Genomic DNA, 16,764 nt, shown 5'->3' on the forward strand with positions numbered 1-16,764 from the left:
TTCCTACAAACTCTGCTTCAAGGAGTACTCTGCTCAGTACTGGGGCAAAGACCCCAGGGAGGTCGTGTGAGGCCTAAGTAAGACCCAAGTCAGTGTCCCAGACTCTGACCTGCTGGACTCATCTGCATATCCTCTGGTGCCAGACTGAAAGATTCTTTCTCTTTGTTTTTATCATAACTAAAATCCCATGACTGAGAAGTTTTGTTGACACAAAAACATTTTCCCTTCGAAGTCTGGTGTCAAAAGACTGACATTTTGGAATGAAAAACCATTTCATCAAGGAATGTACATCCATCTCTATTCTGTAGATGTTGGTCAGTTTGTATGTTTATAATGAGTGCTGAGAAGGAACATTTTGTCTCCTGTGAATGTGGCCTGTTTGGGGAAACCATGTTTTTGATGGATTGCTCTGAGAGCCCTCTGTTATTAGAGACATCTCCCTGTCTGGGCTCCAAGGGATAGAAAAGTTGATCTTTGATAGCAGGAAGCAGGCACATCATCATGTGGTAGAAATATTTTGCTCCATGTTGAGAACTCTTTAGTAAAATCTTGGTGGAGAATAATTTTTAATTTTTCCTTTCTCTCTTTCCTTAAATTGTAAAACCTTTGCTAGCAGACCCTCGAAAAGAAACATTGGCAGAGCTGAGATGGTGAAAATGGGAAAAACCAGTTATCTCCAGGGCCTCTAGACTTCCTTTATAAACAAAGACATGTTAGTTAATTCTTCACTTATTTCTGATGATATGAAGTCATGGGGTTTGAGGCACTATGGACCGAAATCTTCCATTAGAAGAAGGTTGATCCAGGGGTGAGGAAATAGGCTTGTTATTTCAGAAAAAACAGTTAAATTTGCTGTCTGGACACATCTTTTCTATGTTACTTTATGGATAAGTCCCCTCAGTCTGCCAGGTTCTCATCTATAGAAACAATAATAATATTTCCACCTTATCCTAAATGTGTTATGAAATAAATCTAGAAGATTGAGGCTTTCTGTCTCCCTGTGTGCACACAGACATATACCTACACTCCCTTCTCCTTTTCCACAGAGACGTTACTTCATTCTTACAGCAGATTCACAGTTTCTAAGAAGCAAGAGTGTTGGCTTGTACCTGAACCTTCTTTTCTCTTTGCCGTGCAAAATAACATTCTAAAATGACACTAAATTCTGCCACCGGACATCCATTTCGCAGTGCCCTCGCTAGCTGAGGCACATCCTCATTGAATGTGGTTCTGAATAAGCTCATCAAAAGAGGAGCTTGTCTGTCCACTAGGATCTGAATCAAATGGTACATAGTATAACAATGTGGGTCAAATCCTGTTAACTGTATTTCCTAGTTATTGTTATGTATAACATAAATAATGCTCGAATATGAATCAAATATATTATTAATTATCATTCCTATTATGTGAGTCTGAGGAATGATAATATATTTTGGCATAAACATAGACACTTTTTTCTCATCTTTTAGTCTATAATAAGCTGATGTTTCTGTGTGGAGAATGCAAAGCCTGAGATTGCAGAACTGGGCTGGGAAAGCTAAAATCTATTCCGGTGATCCATGGGGCAATTCTGATTAATGCTCTGACAGCTCTTGCTTGAGTTCCCCTACCTGCAGAAGTGATGTAGAAAGAGTGAAGCTAAATTTAAGTACCTTCAAAATAAAGGTGGTTGGAGCTATACAAAGCAGCTAAGTGTGCATTTATGCACATTCTGACATACACTACCCTTTCTCAGGAAAAGAGTCTGTAATAGAATATTTTGCCCCGTCAGAAGATTTGAATGTATCTCACCTTCAGCATCAGGGTCAGAACAACCCTATGTCCTAATACGTTGCTTTTCTAAAAGTACGGGGAGCATCTCATCCTGTCACCCAAGGGAACCTCAGGGTGCTGTGGGTATGTAAGCAGGCTCACACCGTATTTGGGGTTATCTTGTACACAGTTCCCCACCTACCATTTCATTGGTGAGTGCATCAGTTGAGTTTTGTCTATAGGTCTGATTAGAAACCCACTTGAAATCGATAGGAATCTTTCCTTTCAGCAAGCAGGGTTTGAACGTGATAGTTCGTAAGACTGCTTGGGCTTCTCTGGGATGAACGGCGCTGTACTGAAATGTAATACAAGAAAGTTCCTTCTTCCACACATTCCTATTCACATGAATATAGGTACGTCCACCTACTTCAGTACACTGAAATGAATATCTGCTATAAGAACAAAACTTATCAAAGCCTAAACACAGTACAGTCAGCCTTCTATGTAGATGCAAATCCTTACTGAGCAGCAACAAAAAGAATTACACAAAACAGAGGAAGACAGAGGCTCATTAAAAAGAGTTACAACAAATCAGTTATCAGACGTTTAAAGAATAAACTTGTTAGAATAAACCTGTTAAATAAATCCTCAGAAAGCTAATTAGGTCGGTGTTACACTGGCACAATGGCTCCCTTCTTCCATAGAAGACTTAATGATAGCATAAACCTGTTAAAGGAATATACTAAGTATACAATAAGCCAGCTATTTAAAGGATACCTCAGTCAGTTCATCCTCTAAATCTGACTTACCTACAAATTGTCAGTGGTGAGAAATATCTCCTAGGCTCTAAATGCCTATTGAAAACCCAGGCCCGTGTGCCTTGTCGTCTGTGAAAGAGACATCCATAGATGCGCCCATTTTCCAAACAAAGGGACTGGTGATGGTTGTGGAAGAACTACATGATTGAGGGGGGTTTGTTTTCCTTTCTCTCTGTGTTGTACTCAAGGTGCAGATTAACCAACTGAACCTATTCTCAGAGCTTTAATGACAATATTGATCGACTATTGGTGAAGCAGCAAGGACAGAAAGAGTATAAAAATAATTACTTTGCCCCTATATGGTGGTTTTTGTCAGCACATGTGTAAGGATGGATGATTTGGGGATTAAAGATATTTAACTGAGGCTTGGAATATCTGGGTTTGTCTCAGTTCTGCCTCTGGTTTTGTGTAAAGCACACTCTTTCTACACCCCTCATAAACAACAGAGTGAACAACAGGGTGACTACTGCTTCCTTTCAATTTTACCTGCTGTGATACCAAGGTCTGTGAGACAAGCCTTATAACTTCCCTCAGGATGATCTACGAAGCCAAATGAGGCTTTGGTAGAATGCGTTAGCATTCCCATGATGGCTTAGTCTTGCTAGTGTGGGTAACTGCAGGAGTGGAGATGTAGGTGCAAACCATGATGCTCTCAGTACTAACATTTCCCACCAATACCTTAATATGTTGCTACCACCGTGCCTTCATGCTGCTGTGTAGACAAAAAGCTGGCTGGGTAACTGTAGTTAGCTCAGTTCTGGCTTCGAGGTGGGAGTTGTACAAACAACATTAATCCCAACAAGACGAGAGCGTTAGATTGCTGTATTATCACTTGTATTGCATAGATGGAAGCAGAAGTGAAGAGTAAAGTGATCCTCTTGAAATTATGTGGCCATCCAGCAGCAGAGCCAAAAATAGAACCCAGGTGTCCAAGCTAGTCCTGCACATTTTATGCAATAGGTTACTCCCTCCAGAGGTGAACTGGGTGATTTTCCCCAAGAAACATGGGAAGAGTTAAATGCTGACTGGCTTGGAGGAAAATGATCTAAAACTAGCAGGGAAAGAAATGTTTATTTCTGGAGAAGGTGTCAGAAGCAAAAGAAAAGCTTGAAAACAGAATTGAACACTACATAAAGAAACACTTGACAGCCACAGCCCTTTAAGTTGCCTTTGAGTGTCTGTGTGCAGAACTCATTGCTGGCAACCAAAAACCAGCGTCGGCACTAAAGACTGAACGTAGGGTAGGAATCTACTGTAACAGCACTGGGACGCTGGGGATGACAGTGCTCTAGGGGCATCTGGGCTAGTTCTGAGCTGCCACAGACAAATGGATACCAAGCAGGGAAAAGATAGGAAATAAGAACCTGCAGGATCCCCTAGACTGAATTTCTGCCTAATGTTCAACCCACTCCTGAAGAAATGTAGTGAATGAAGTGTTTGGTATGGAAAGCGGGAACATGGTGGTACCAGAGTGTCTCTGGCCAGCAGGAGGTGAAGCAGCATGTAGGCAAAGTTCATTGTTAGTAATATTACCATTAGCAGGGAAAGGTAGCAGCTGAATTCAGGACTGCTAAGGGAGAGATGCGCATACACGAAGTAGAAGTCTTTGCTTTGGCAAGTATCCAACTAAAATAAACAAGGTGGAGTTTTTATACACACTCTTTAACATGCTGCTTGGGAAACTGTGGCATAAAAGCTACATCTAAACAGTCTGGCAGCTGTGCTTCATGCTGCACACTAAGATCTTGGTCCTAGACACCTGGACCAGGAACAGGTTCTTGGTTTACTTGACTGTGTTTCTGGAAACAGATTAATGAATATTTTGATGTGTCCTTTCCTGCTCTGACCACTAACCAGAACAGCCTGAGAGGCTGTGTTTATGCAGAGGGGTTTTGTAAAGCACTTAGGCATATGCCTTTCAATATAGTTCCTGAAAATCGATCGCATCAACTTTTCTTAACAAGACGAAAAGTCCTTATTGTGTATGAGAAATAACCCTGCTCAAGGCATGTGGTTGCTCTATGGTAACAATAACCCCACTTCTCAGGGTGCCGCTGTGCACCAGCTATCCAGCTTGTGACTCACTGCATACCTGAGGCAAAGTGCAGTTATCTCAGAGTAGCAGCACGCTCTAAAACATGTCATTTCGTAGTGATTCAAATTCAAATTTTTCCCAAATAAATAATAAATAATACCTGGGGGAAGGGATAAAAATTACCTCTCACTTCTCTTCCTATATTCAATATTTGCCAGGTATATTGGTTTGTGCAAAGATAATGGTGACAGTGCATTCTGACCTAGACCACTGTTGATGAAAAAGTGCAATTTGGTTTCATGAATCTGTCGTAAAGTGCTGGACTCCCTGCCCTGGTGATATGAATCCTTGGGCTCCAGAAAACAGAATTTACCCCTTTTGTTGTGTGTCAGATAGCCAGATAGCTTGGTGATTATTTATAATCTAGAGCTAAAAAGGCAAAGATGAGAGTCTTGTGCCATCCTTTCCAGAAGCAGAAAAGTATTGCCCATGTTACAAGATATTGGCATCAATTTAGCAGTCATTCAGTCGGATGTGTATACATGTTATGACTTGATTTTATGCTGTGGGTGGTACTGTTATTCTGTACTAACAGCAGATTGTATGACCTTAGCACAGCCCTGCCAGATGTGCACTGGCTTCTCTTGGGTAAATCGGAAAAGAAGCACTGACCCTCTAACTCTCATTGACGTACTTCAGAATTAGCTTAGAAACACTATGGATGACAGTGGCTGTCTGATTCCTCCAGCAACCCCTGTTAATCAAGCTAAGATGTGTCTTTCTCGTGCCTGCTTCACAAATGCGGAGAGATATCAGTGCCCCTTGCTTTGTCACCTCCTTTGCAATGAACATTTTTGGGGCTCTGAGAGATATGAAACAGATGCAAGAACATAGATATGTTGGAGTGAGGAATAAGGAAAAAGAGCTCAATTGAACATTCTAGTCCCTGCATTTGACTGCACGCGGGTTTCATCTACCAACATTTTTTTGAGTGGTCTGAAGAGCTGAGTGATTGCAGATAGAGGCAGAGTGAGGCTTGAAGCCTTCTGTGCAGTGTACAGCTCATGATGGGTTGGGAGTTACAAGTAGTTCCCTTTTGAAAGCCTTAGTCCAAGTTCAGAAGGAAACTAAGCTGCAGGTGATGAATACTGATGACTTGTACTTGGTACCAGACAATAGTAACAATAGTGAATATGAAAGACTGTTAATAAAGAGGATGGATTTGTGACTAAGATGGGAAAATCAGCAGATATGGGTTCATTTGCTTGTTCTTCCATGCACCTCAGCAAGCTCTAGAGGAAAGTATTCAACTCCTCTAGCTTCATCTCTCTAAAATTCAGGAATTTAGTCTAAGCTGCGGATTTGGTTCCCTTTAGAGTAAACACAGAGCTAATTTCAGAAGGAAATTCATCCCATATCAAAGATAGTGGCTAAGATAAGAGGAAGATTACACCTGTAGAGTTAAAATTACCCCTTTCTGTTAACTGGAGAGAATATTCAGACAAATACCTGAAGTGCCTGGCCTGTTCTAATTCCCCATGAATGCAATGGATCACATCATTAATTTTGCATCAGTTAGCCTTCACCAGGAACCTTTGTATCAATGACAGCTGGGAAACAATCTTCTGAGCTGGGAAACAGTCAGTTCTCACTGTTCTTTCTGCCCACTACATTTTCCTAGAATTGACCTTATAATGGTCACTGTCTTATTTTAATCTTCAGTAAGAGACAAACCACTATTATTTCTTTTTCACAAGACATCTGCTTCCTACCCAAGACCAGTAGGAAAAATACTAGAAAGACTCTTCAGAAAGCTACATCTCAGGAGACTGAAAATCTCACTCTGCAACCCCCAGAAGCTCACAGTGCTCAGAACCAGTATCCTGAAAGGTGAGTGCCTAGAACAGCTGAAGGTCAGTTTTGAAGCTATGTTATTTCTTCCTTTGTCAGTGTGATGCTGGAAAGGGATTTATCACAAAAGATAAATTTGGGATATGTTAATTTAGGAGCAGTGCAAAGATGGAGGAGCACCTGCTTGGAAAGTTTAGTGAGTTCAGGGTGTTTCAGGCTTCTAGAGCTGCACTGAGGATGATTCAGTTTAATGCAGAGGAACCAGCTATCAGGAACTCCTTTCAGAAAACAAACAAACAAACAAAAAATTTCCAGCTGTTTCTTCCCACTCTGCTGGGACCTGCCAACATTTTTGCTTGGCTTGGCAAGGGGGTCCAGCCTTCCCCCAACCCCTGATCAGGCATTGACTGTAAACCTTTAATTCTGCATTATGGACGGTGGAAACAGTCTCTGCTAACTCCTTACCTTTTAGCCCTGACCCTTGAGCCCACTCCCAGACTTCTTCCCACCGTCCAGCTGGTATTTGTGTGGCTGCAGAGCCCTTCATGTCACCCATCCTGCTTTGTGAACAGGGAGACACCCACCCACGTGTTAAGGGATACCAACAGCAAACGAATATGGTTGGTGCTTAAGAGTTGGATATCTCTGCAACCAACACAAAGCACAGTCTAAATAAGATCACTACTTACTGTGATATCATTTGCAGAGGAGAAAGAGGAAATACTTCTAACAAGAAACTGGGAGAGAACCAGAATATCAATACAATGCTCACAAAGCAAATTCAGTCCATTTTTAGCCTGTAATAAACAATGAAGTCTGCAAAACCTTGACAAGAATACATTCTGCATCCTGAAGGAGGGACACAACAGGATATGTGGAAAGAAAAAGTTTGACGCTGGCATGAGGGCTCAGAGTAATGTCTGATTATCTTCACCAGCTCATGGGACTCTGAAGTCAATTTTGCAAATCACAAATAGAAATGCACTGTATGCAGCTGGCACACACAGCTGCTTTTGCACTATATAATTGTGCTCTGTACTGGTCTGTCTGGGATAGAGTTGTTTTCCTTTATAGCAGCTCATATGGTTCTGTGTTTTAGATTTGTGACCAAAACAATACTGTTAACAGGCTGACGTTTTAGCTATTGCTGAACGGTGGTTCCACAGCATCAAGGCCTTCTGTTTCTTACCCTGCTCCCCCAGTACATAGACTGGGGGGTGAGCAAGAGGCTGGGAGAGGGCACAACCCAGTGGATGACCTGAGCTAAACGGAGATATTCCGTGCCATGTAACAACATGCTCAGCAATAAAAAGTGGAAAAGGGAGATTTTAGTTAGGTTAGCCATCTTTTGCTTGAGAACCAGCTGGGTATTGGTCTACCCATGGAGCGTGGTGAGTGATTGCCTTTACATCACTTGTTTTGTTTTCTTTTTCTCATCTTCTACTGCTCCCTCAGTTATTAACAATTCTTCTCTTGACCCCAAGTTGTCTTGCTTTTACTCATCCTTTCCTCTTCCCCCATCCAACTGGGGTGGGGGTGGAGGGGTGTGAGCGAGCAGCTGTGCAGGGTTTGGCTGAATACGATAGTTAACCCACACCCACAATACGCTTGGAGCACACAGTGGAAACCCATTAGTTCATTCCTGTGGCAGCTGTTACGTGAACAACATTATCTCTGCTTTCTAGATCTCTCTGTTCCATGCAATGTCTTTCTAAACTTCCAATAGACAGTCCATCCTCGCCACCACCATAATTATTTTTTTGCCTAGTGCTTGCAAATGGAAGATTCTCTTTTTACACCATGTGTGTTGTGAATTTCTGTTCTCTTTCATATCCTCCCTTGATTGACTAGTTTCTATTTTCTTTGTGGGAAGAATATTATAGTTTAAAAAATCTAAACATTGCTTTTACGACAACTGTTGAAAGAGGAAAAAAAAAAAGTGAAGATTGGACATGCTAAAATTGTTAACAGCTCAGAAAAAGTCCTTACTGGAAGAAGAAATAGAAAATCTTGTTCAATGGAGCTTTGCTGATTTGGGGTGAAGATCCTGGCTTTGTTCATTGCAGGGAGAAGGTGAGTTGAAATATCCAAGACTAAAAAGAAGAGACCACTGAAAAGAGAAAGCTACTGAAGTGAAATAATTTTGTTTTTAAAAATGGCATCCAGAAACCTTATCTTTGACACATAAGAACAGACACATAGCTAAATATGCTGTAACCTGCTTAGGTTTCCAAAGCAGCAAATTAAACCAGTGGACTATGCAGTGAGTGTCCATTCAGATGAGCAAAGCTCATTGAACACAACAATACTGTAAGAGAACATGTTGAATACTCAATGCACCAAATAATCCTCTTTTGATACAGAGACAGTAAAAGCTTTTGGGAAAGAGGCAACAATAGTGTATGTGTGAACTGGGGGGAAAAGAAAGAAAACATTCTGGGACAGGAAAATGATGAGCACAACTATTATCTTTGTTTTGTGTTGTTTTCCTCTGATAATATTTTTATGATATTGATAGCAATTCTTATTTCTAGGCAGGACACCAGTCCCAAGAGTTTGTTGACTCTGACTTTCTGGAAGAAGGTGTTACTTTGTAGAGAATGTTTGAGTTGTTCTCTAGGTCTGTGAGACCTTTGGGTGCTTGAAGGGTATAATTTCTCTTGTGTTCTCTCACTCCCTCTTCGCGGGAATATGAAATATCAGGCTTGATGGTGCCAGGTCCTGCTAGACCTGATCACACAATAGCCTTCCCAGGTGTACTGAGGAAAGACACTCAGTGTTGTTGCATTAGTGGACTTGGTAAACCCCATGTGACTACAGCGCTTGCTCATGAAGCCTTTGCTTTGGTTTCAACCGACCTCATGTAGGATAGGAGGATTCCTCTTCCATTTCTGGTAAATGCCAAGAGCACCAATGAGAGAACACCCTAGTGATAACCCCAAACACCATGTATATGTTTAAACAAGTGCTTTGCACTTTTTGGTATGTTCTGTATAAGACCCGATCCCTCAGTCTTCTCTGCTGTGGTGTAAGCCATTCCTCTGTGGCCTTGTACGAGCAGAATCTGAGAGAATCGTTTCAGCCTTTTATTTGAGCCAGTATGGCAGAATCAGGGGTGGCTTACCAGGAAGTGTGCTTTGCAGCTGAACAGTCACTTGGAAAAAAGTAAAACTCAGGAGCTTTGGGTGGTACATTGTAACTGAGATAAGCTAAGCTTCAGCCCTATCGGAACGGCTTGGAGTTTAACCAAACAGCCTCTAATTCTGCTTAGGAAAGATTTGCTGAAGATTTAGCTTAAGACAATGTTCTGTAGCCACAGGGGATGGGTGAGAGAAGGACAGAGTGTCCTTGCAGGCCAGAGAAAGGGATGGAAGGAGGGTGACTCCCATTGCCCTCCTTGTCCCATACACCCTGCACAAAGTGGCTGAATTTTTTTCCCTTCTTTCAGCACGCACAGCACAGCACAGCTAGCGATTTCTGAGGGGTCTCTGGCTAGAAACCTCGCACAATGGCAGGAATTGTTAAATGCTCTTCCTACGCTGGGTTGTCTTTGCTGAGCTGCCGAGATTTGCCTGGGTGGGTCATGCTGCTGAGGCACCCCCACCCCCATTCCCCATCCCCAGCCTTCTCCAAGCCCAGCGGTGGGACTTTCTCCCGCCCTCTCGGGCCGACCCACCCCAGCAGCCGGAGGACCGGGAGGCGCCGGGAGCGGAGCCGGTTGCCCGCTGCCTCCCGGGGAGGCTGCTCTGGGCTCGCCCGCCGCCAGCCCAGCCCAGCCCGCTCGGGGCTGCTGCCCGCGGAGGCTCGGCTGGGCCGGGCGGGGCACCGGCGCGGGGCGGCCGGGCTGCGGGCCCCGGGCCCCGGGCGCGCCGCGCCCATCACCGCCCGTCAGGCCCACGGCCGGGCCGGCGCTGTCCGCGGTGCTGAACCGCGCCCGCGCGGCGCGGCGGGGGGCGAGCGGCTCCTCCGTCCCGCTCCCCGAGGGGAGGTGGGGCCAGGCTGGGGGACAGCCTGCTCCCCCCTCTTACCCCCCACCCCCCGGCAGCTCCCTGCTCGGCGGATCGAGCCCCGGTGAGGAGAAAATGGGGTGGGGGGAAGAAAAAAATACGTATTAAATGGATGGGGGCTGCCTGGACCCGCAACCAGTCCCTCTGCAGCCTCCTCCCCAAACCCGGGGGGCAGACAAGTTTAGATCCCCCTCGCCCCCCGCCCGTCCAGCGGCCCTTCCCGGTCTCATCCTCCCTTCCCACGGCCCAGGCTCCGTCTGGCCCGATCTTAAGTCCCTCCTTTTTGCCCCCCCTCGCCCCTCCCCCTTCCCTAATTATGTACAAAACACTTCTTAGAATAAAATGGCCAGGCTCATGCTCCTCCCTGCTTTCCTCTTCCCCATTCATCCTCTCCAGACCGCTCCAAGCCCCTCCCCCGGTGGCAAGCCCAGCCTCTCGCTTCCCTCCTGGAGCCCTTTTCATTTTTATTTCTAACCCCCTCTCCATTCTCCCTGCTGCCTCTGCTCCTTCCCCCGATGGCTACGAACTGAGCAGCAGAGGGGGGGGGGGCACAGGGACAAGGGAAGGGGGGAGAAAAGAGCAAGAAAAAAGAAAAAGCAAAAGAAAGAAGGGGGGAAAAAAGGATTTTTTTTTTTATTTTTTATTTTTGCCTCTGCCCTTAATGCCCGCGATCTGGATCAAGGAAGGGGATTTTCTGTCTGAGCATGAAAAGGACTGCTAGAGCCCCAGGATTTTCACGCCAGCATTATCAGCCCAGCACCCAGTATGCGAGCTGGACAGAGAAGCTCTGCCACAAGTTCCTACCGAGCCGAATAAAAACCACGGGCGACCAGATCTCCGCCAGAGAGGGACATTAGCATCAGGTAAGGCGAGCGCTGCGCTGCGGCTGCGGCGACGCTCCTGCCCCGGCTGCGGGCGCCGACCGGGCTCCCCCGTCCTGCCTCGGCCGCGTTGTGTAACGCGCCCCGCGAGGGTAACGCGCCCCTCCGCCCCCCGCCGCGCACACGGCTGCCTTGCGCTGCACCCCCGCCCTGGGCAGCTCGGAGTTACTGGGAGGGAGCGGGGCTGGATGGCACAAGTCCCGCAGCCCGGTTAGCGGTTGTGTGTGCGTGTGTGTGGTGGTGAGCGTGGGGCCGACATTCGCCGCTACTGGGAGGACTGGGAACACTGGTTCCTACTGGGGAAAATCGCAGCCCCTGGAGGATGCCCGGCAATAGGGGTTCAGCCCCCGACTCGGCTGGGCTGGCGGCGAGGCGGGGGCGGAGGGGGGGTGGGAGGTAGCCAGGCTCCATCTGTATTCCGGAGTATCGATACATCCCGGAGGGGGGGGACCGTCCCCAAGGAGATGGTGTCATCTCCACTTAATCCACTGCTCCGTTTTCGCAAGTGACAAGCAAATCGCGGAGGAAAAGGAAAGTCTGTCGCCTTGAATCCCACGCTGGGCTGATTGCCTCTACTTCTAGTGGGGACTAGGAGACAGCAGCAGAGCGGGGGAGGGCAGCGGTGGCGGGGGGGCGCATCCCACCGCCCAGGAGATGGGTTTTCCCTGGCTCAGCTCTCAGCACTGTGGAGCGTAACTTTGCCTTTCCCGGTCCATGGGGAATAGGGGACCAGGGGACATCTCCACGCCATTGCATCATCCCCGAGGTCCAGCACAGCCCGGGTCTGAAGACCCAACAATGATCCAAAGAGAGGAGGGTTGAAGGTGTGAGTGTGGGTTTTTGGAAAGTGCCCCTGTGCTTTTACTTGGGAGTGGGGAAGGGGAGGGGAGGGGGTGTCACTTCTAAGATGCAGTCTTCTCTTCATGGAGAGAAAGAAGCAGCAGATGAAATGCTGGCAGCCTTCACGTATGAATTTAGCCTTGTGACTGACATCTGCACTAGGTAGGACAGAAGGGTCCTTCATGCTTTACTCTGGCTGCTCATCTGGGCACATAATAATAGTAATAATTTGTTAATGGCAGTAAAGCTGCTTTCCCAAGAGTTGTAGAGAAGTATTTGGGGGATGGTGAAAGGAGGAGGTAATGAGTAAAGAGGAGATGAGGCTTTGGTGTAAGAAATATGAAAGGATTTCTTTTTAATTCCTTATAAAGAAAAAAGATTGATCAGATCTGCTTGTGAGTGACAGACAGACAAACCCGGGCTCTCTCCCTCCCACACACCACATAGACAAGCAGTTGTGGTCTCCCTCACATGCATGTACACACGAAGCACACAGAACACATGCCGTCGAACTCGCACAGTCTGCCCCATGCTTAAACACAGCATCTTGGTCTCTCTCTGACACAGATGCAAGCACCCACTCAAGCTATGCAGCCCTGCCGTTCCCTCACACTCAGACTTGATCTACACATGATCACAGACCGTAACATGCAGAAATAACTGCACCGACATCCTCATTACGTGAATCAAACGTTCAGACGTTCACAGGAGCATACACACGCTGTCTTTGCAGGTCTCTCAGTAGGTGGTTTGTTCCTCCAGCATAGTCTTCTCCCTTCTAGTTAGCTCCGGGCATTGATTTGGGGTTTGTCTGACTCCAAAGCCCTTTGCGACTCAGCAGAAAAAGCTCGCTATGTTTTGTGTGTCTACATTTGTTTTACTGCTCTTTGCGTGTTCCCAGGACTCAGTAATGGTTTCGCTACTGGAAAGGCAGACAAGCAGCAGACGGGGAATGGCTGGGGGGAGCAGTGGCAATCCCATACCCATCATGCCTCCTCTGATCAAGAGCTGGGGTCTGGGAGTACGGGAAGCGCTCTGCTAGAGTTACGTTGCTTTTTTCCATGCGTGAGTGTGTATGTGAGCAAAACCACATAACCTCTGTAGCTAAAACAGACACAGTGCAAGGCTGCACTTCAGTCTTACCCTGGTTCAGACCACAACCCTCCCATCTTAGAGCACAAATACTCCTGTGCCTTTGGAAGCCCCTTCGATCAGAAATGGCATAGTATGCGCAGGGGAGATGATGTCACTGGTGTTACATGTATTTAATCAACATCTCCCTCTGACCTTCCTCCCCTTCCCCTCTTTCCATAGGGCCTAGTGAGGAGACTGTGCAACCCGCCAAGAGCGGGAATATAATGGGGCCGACTAAAGTCAATGTTAAAACTTTGGAGAGGAGGAACGTATGCTGAATAGGCTTTCGGTAGGCAAACGGTGTCCCAAAAGAGATGATGGAGAGTGTAGCTGCGTTCCCTCCCCACCTCCACTGTTTACTACTTTGGAAGTACGTGTAAGGCTGATGCTAGACACTACATGGGAATGAGTCTGCCAGCGGACAGTAACGATTGTTGTCTGTGTAACAGAAACAGTTCAAAGCCAAACCTTCCGCCTTTCTCAGGCAGGAGCCCCACTGCCGGCCTTGAGCACGTCGCTCAGGAAAGCGCCGCAGAAACTGACTCCTATCGAGAGCTGGCGCATCCGCACCCGTCTCCCTGCCCACCTCCAGAAAGGGACGTGGATCTCTAGAGTTTATCCAGGGCTCTCTGTCGAGGCGGCATTTGCAGCTGATGCAGAGAAGGCAGGAAATAATAATAATAAATCGCTAAAGATCAGAGGTGAGGGTGAAGAGCCCTAAACGCACCCCGAGGCATGACGCTGGCAGGAGGAAAAGCAGGGAGGGACCCCCCCCCCCCCCGCTCCGCCGCCGCGCAGCTCCGCGCCCCGCCGCGCCAGCGCGCAGCCCCTCCGCGGCCGCGGGGCGGGCGGCGCCGCCGAGCCCCAGGAGGGGGCGCTGTGGCTCCACGCAGCGGCCGGGCGCGGGGGGGAGCGGAGCGGGGCGGGAGGGGCGCGGGGGGGAGCGGAGCGGAGGGGCGCGGAGCGGATGGCCTGCTCCCCAAACCGCCCCCCCCCCCCCCCCCCCCGCCTGCCTCGGCCTGGCGGAGCTGGAGCCAAGCGCTAATAATAATATGGGGGCGGGAGGGGGGTGACCGATGGATAACAACAGGGCTCTCTTCTCCGGGGAGCCCAGGTGCAGCTGAATGGGTTTGGGCCGGATCCTTTCCGGCTGCGAACCCGCTGTGCGTACGGGAGTTCTGCTGAGGATCCGGCCCGATACATGCAGGAATCCTTTACCCAGTGATGAAATGCAGCTACTTCTGGGACAGAGCCCAGCAGCTTTTCCGTGCCAGCAAATACTACAGGGGAAGTGAAAAATCACTTCATGCATTGAAAGTGCAGAGATGAACTTAGTGAGGCAGAATATAAATTACCCGGAGTTAGGTAGCTTGTGCCCTGTGGTTTGATTTACACCATCCCTCTCGCAAAAGTATCATGAGATTTTTAACAACCAGAGGGACCTTGGCCCATTTCCTTCCAGGCCACATAGAGCAGCCTCCCAGAAAGGGAGAACATCCACGCACAGAGAGATCTGGCTTCTAAATAGGCACAGGGACCGTGGTCTGATCCTGCGGTTCTTCCTCCTGCCTGGAAGATGGCTGCCACCGGGAGCAGGATGCTGAGCTACCAAATGATGCTGAGCTACCAAATGGTGCTGAGCTGAGTCAGCACAGACCATCTCCTCCCAGCTATATGTGATACCCCAGAGTGTTCTTGGATGCCAGGGGAGGTTTCTCCCTGCTCACTGTGCCTCTGTACTGCCACATCCAGCCGAGCTGCTGGGACTGGAGCTCATCTGGACAGGGCTGCAGCAGGCTGCAGCTTGTAATCAGTGTGGAAAAGGGAAACATTACCAAGTAGAGAGGCCTGGGGTGGGAAACTGGATGTATCTACTGGGTTCTTCTGCCTGGAGAAAGTCAAACACGGGTGGAGCTGGACTAGGCAATTGAGGTGACATTCACCAGGGTTCGAGAGTAGGCATAGGATGGCTGTTGCTTACTTGACGGGCTAAGCTGTACTGTTTCAGGGAAGAAAAAGTGCTAGGACTAGTGGGAGGGAGGAATGGGAGAAAGCAGAAATCAGAGGAGCTGCTGGTTTAGGCTGAGCTGAAGACTCAAGTTTACTTCAGGGATGCTGGATTGGATCCTAAGTGAAGGTGGTGTAAATTGGGCATAACCATGTAATCTTGAAAAGGAGCTAAGAGTCAGGCCCAGGATTCCCTCTGTGGTTGGGCTGGGGAGTTTAATGCAACACGTCTAAACCCTTTGCAGTTCCCCATTCAGTGAGCTGTTTTCTTGCAGCCTTGAGGCAGGACCTGCAAGCAGCATCACAGGAGAGAGAGAAAGATGCTTATTTATTTTTGCTATTTGTTCTTCTGAAGTCATGTGCTTTACATCCATTTTATTGTTGCCTACAAGGCGCAGCTGACAGAGCTTAGCTATGCACAACGCTGTTGCTGTGTCTGCTGACAGGCCCGTCGGAGCTCAGTGCTGGGTGAGAGTGGTACCCACGGAGGCACCAATGTCCCTGCAGCTCTGGTGATGGCTTGTCTCTAGGCGTTGACATAGCATTCCCCAATATTTGAACTCTCATACACACGATTCCCGGCTCCTATTTCAGAAAACCAACCAGTTGCACTGCTGATGGATCACCTCTTACACTGGCAATAGAAATAACAGTAAGTGAGAGCAGCAGCAACTGGTCAGAGCGAATAAACAGCCTCACATGGTGGCCTCCAGAGGAGGACAGAGTGAATAGCCTTTGCCAGACACATACTGTTGTTGTTCACCATTTATATTGGTGATAGAAATGCTGGGCAGAGGCAGAAACTCAGGTGCCAGGAGCACCAGTATGGCTTTCAAGCCCTAGAACAAATTCTCTCTGTGTGTTAGCAGTGGGCACTGTTCAATGGAGTATTGCCATCACAGTGACATCTTTGCTCCCAGAGGTTCACAAATTACAACAAAGCCAGCTCTGGGCTGACACAAGCCAAGCAATGACACAAAAGCTTGCAAACCAAGCTATGAGATGTTCTCACACATAAGAGAATCTCCAGAAAAAACAATTTTCCAGGGTTTTTTTGCTGGAAATCAAAACAGGATATAGAAGCAGAGGGAGCTCTCATGCTCCCATCCATTCTCCTGTACTACCCAAATTCCAGCAGAGTAGCTCTGGTTCTTGCAGTCTTTTCATGCCTGGGACCTGTCTCATGGCTATCCTGATAGAAACTGTGCCCTTTCATCTCGTGTTTATAGAAGATAAAGCCTGCAGCCTTACGACAGGTCTTCTTATAGCTTGGGCTTTTATATTTATGCATATTACAGCCAAAATATGTTGTACAGTGAGTACCTGTGGAAAGCTTGCAACTGCTTGCTGTAAATCATCACAGCCTGTCAAAGCCAGGGGAGTTAACTGGCTTCATGGTGAGTGAGGATCACTTTCTTAGGGTTTGATTTAGAGCATGA

The 16,764-nt window shown here is 47.4% G+C and overlaps 1 protein-coding gene across 1 annotated transcript in view; it reads left to right on the forward strand.

The window, feature by feature from the left end:
• The first annotated feature begins 10,972 nt into the window (after nucleotides 1-10,972).
• The window catches only part of BRINP1 (BMP/retinoic acid inducible neural specific 1), an 84,475-nt gene continuing 78,683 nt past the window's right edge, over nucleotides 10,973-16,764 (forward strand). The window contains exon 1 of the mRNA XM_064468773.1: nucleotides 10,973-11,326. The gene's annotated coding sequence lies outside the window, so the exon portion shown is untranslated. The remainder of the gene's footprint in view (nucleotides 11,327-16,764) is intronic.

The sequence above is a fragment of the Phalacrocorax carbo genome, chromosome 18 (genome assembly GCF_963921805.1).
Source record: "Phalacrocorax carbo chromosome 18, bPhaCar2.1, whole genome shotgun sequence".
Lineage (NCBI taxonomy): Eukaryota > Metazoa > Chordata > Aves > Suliformes > Phalacrocoracidae > Phalacrocorax > Phalacrocorax carbo.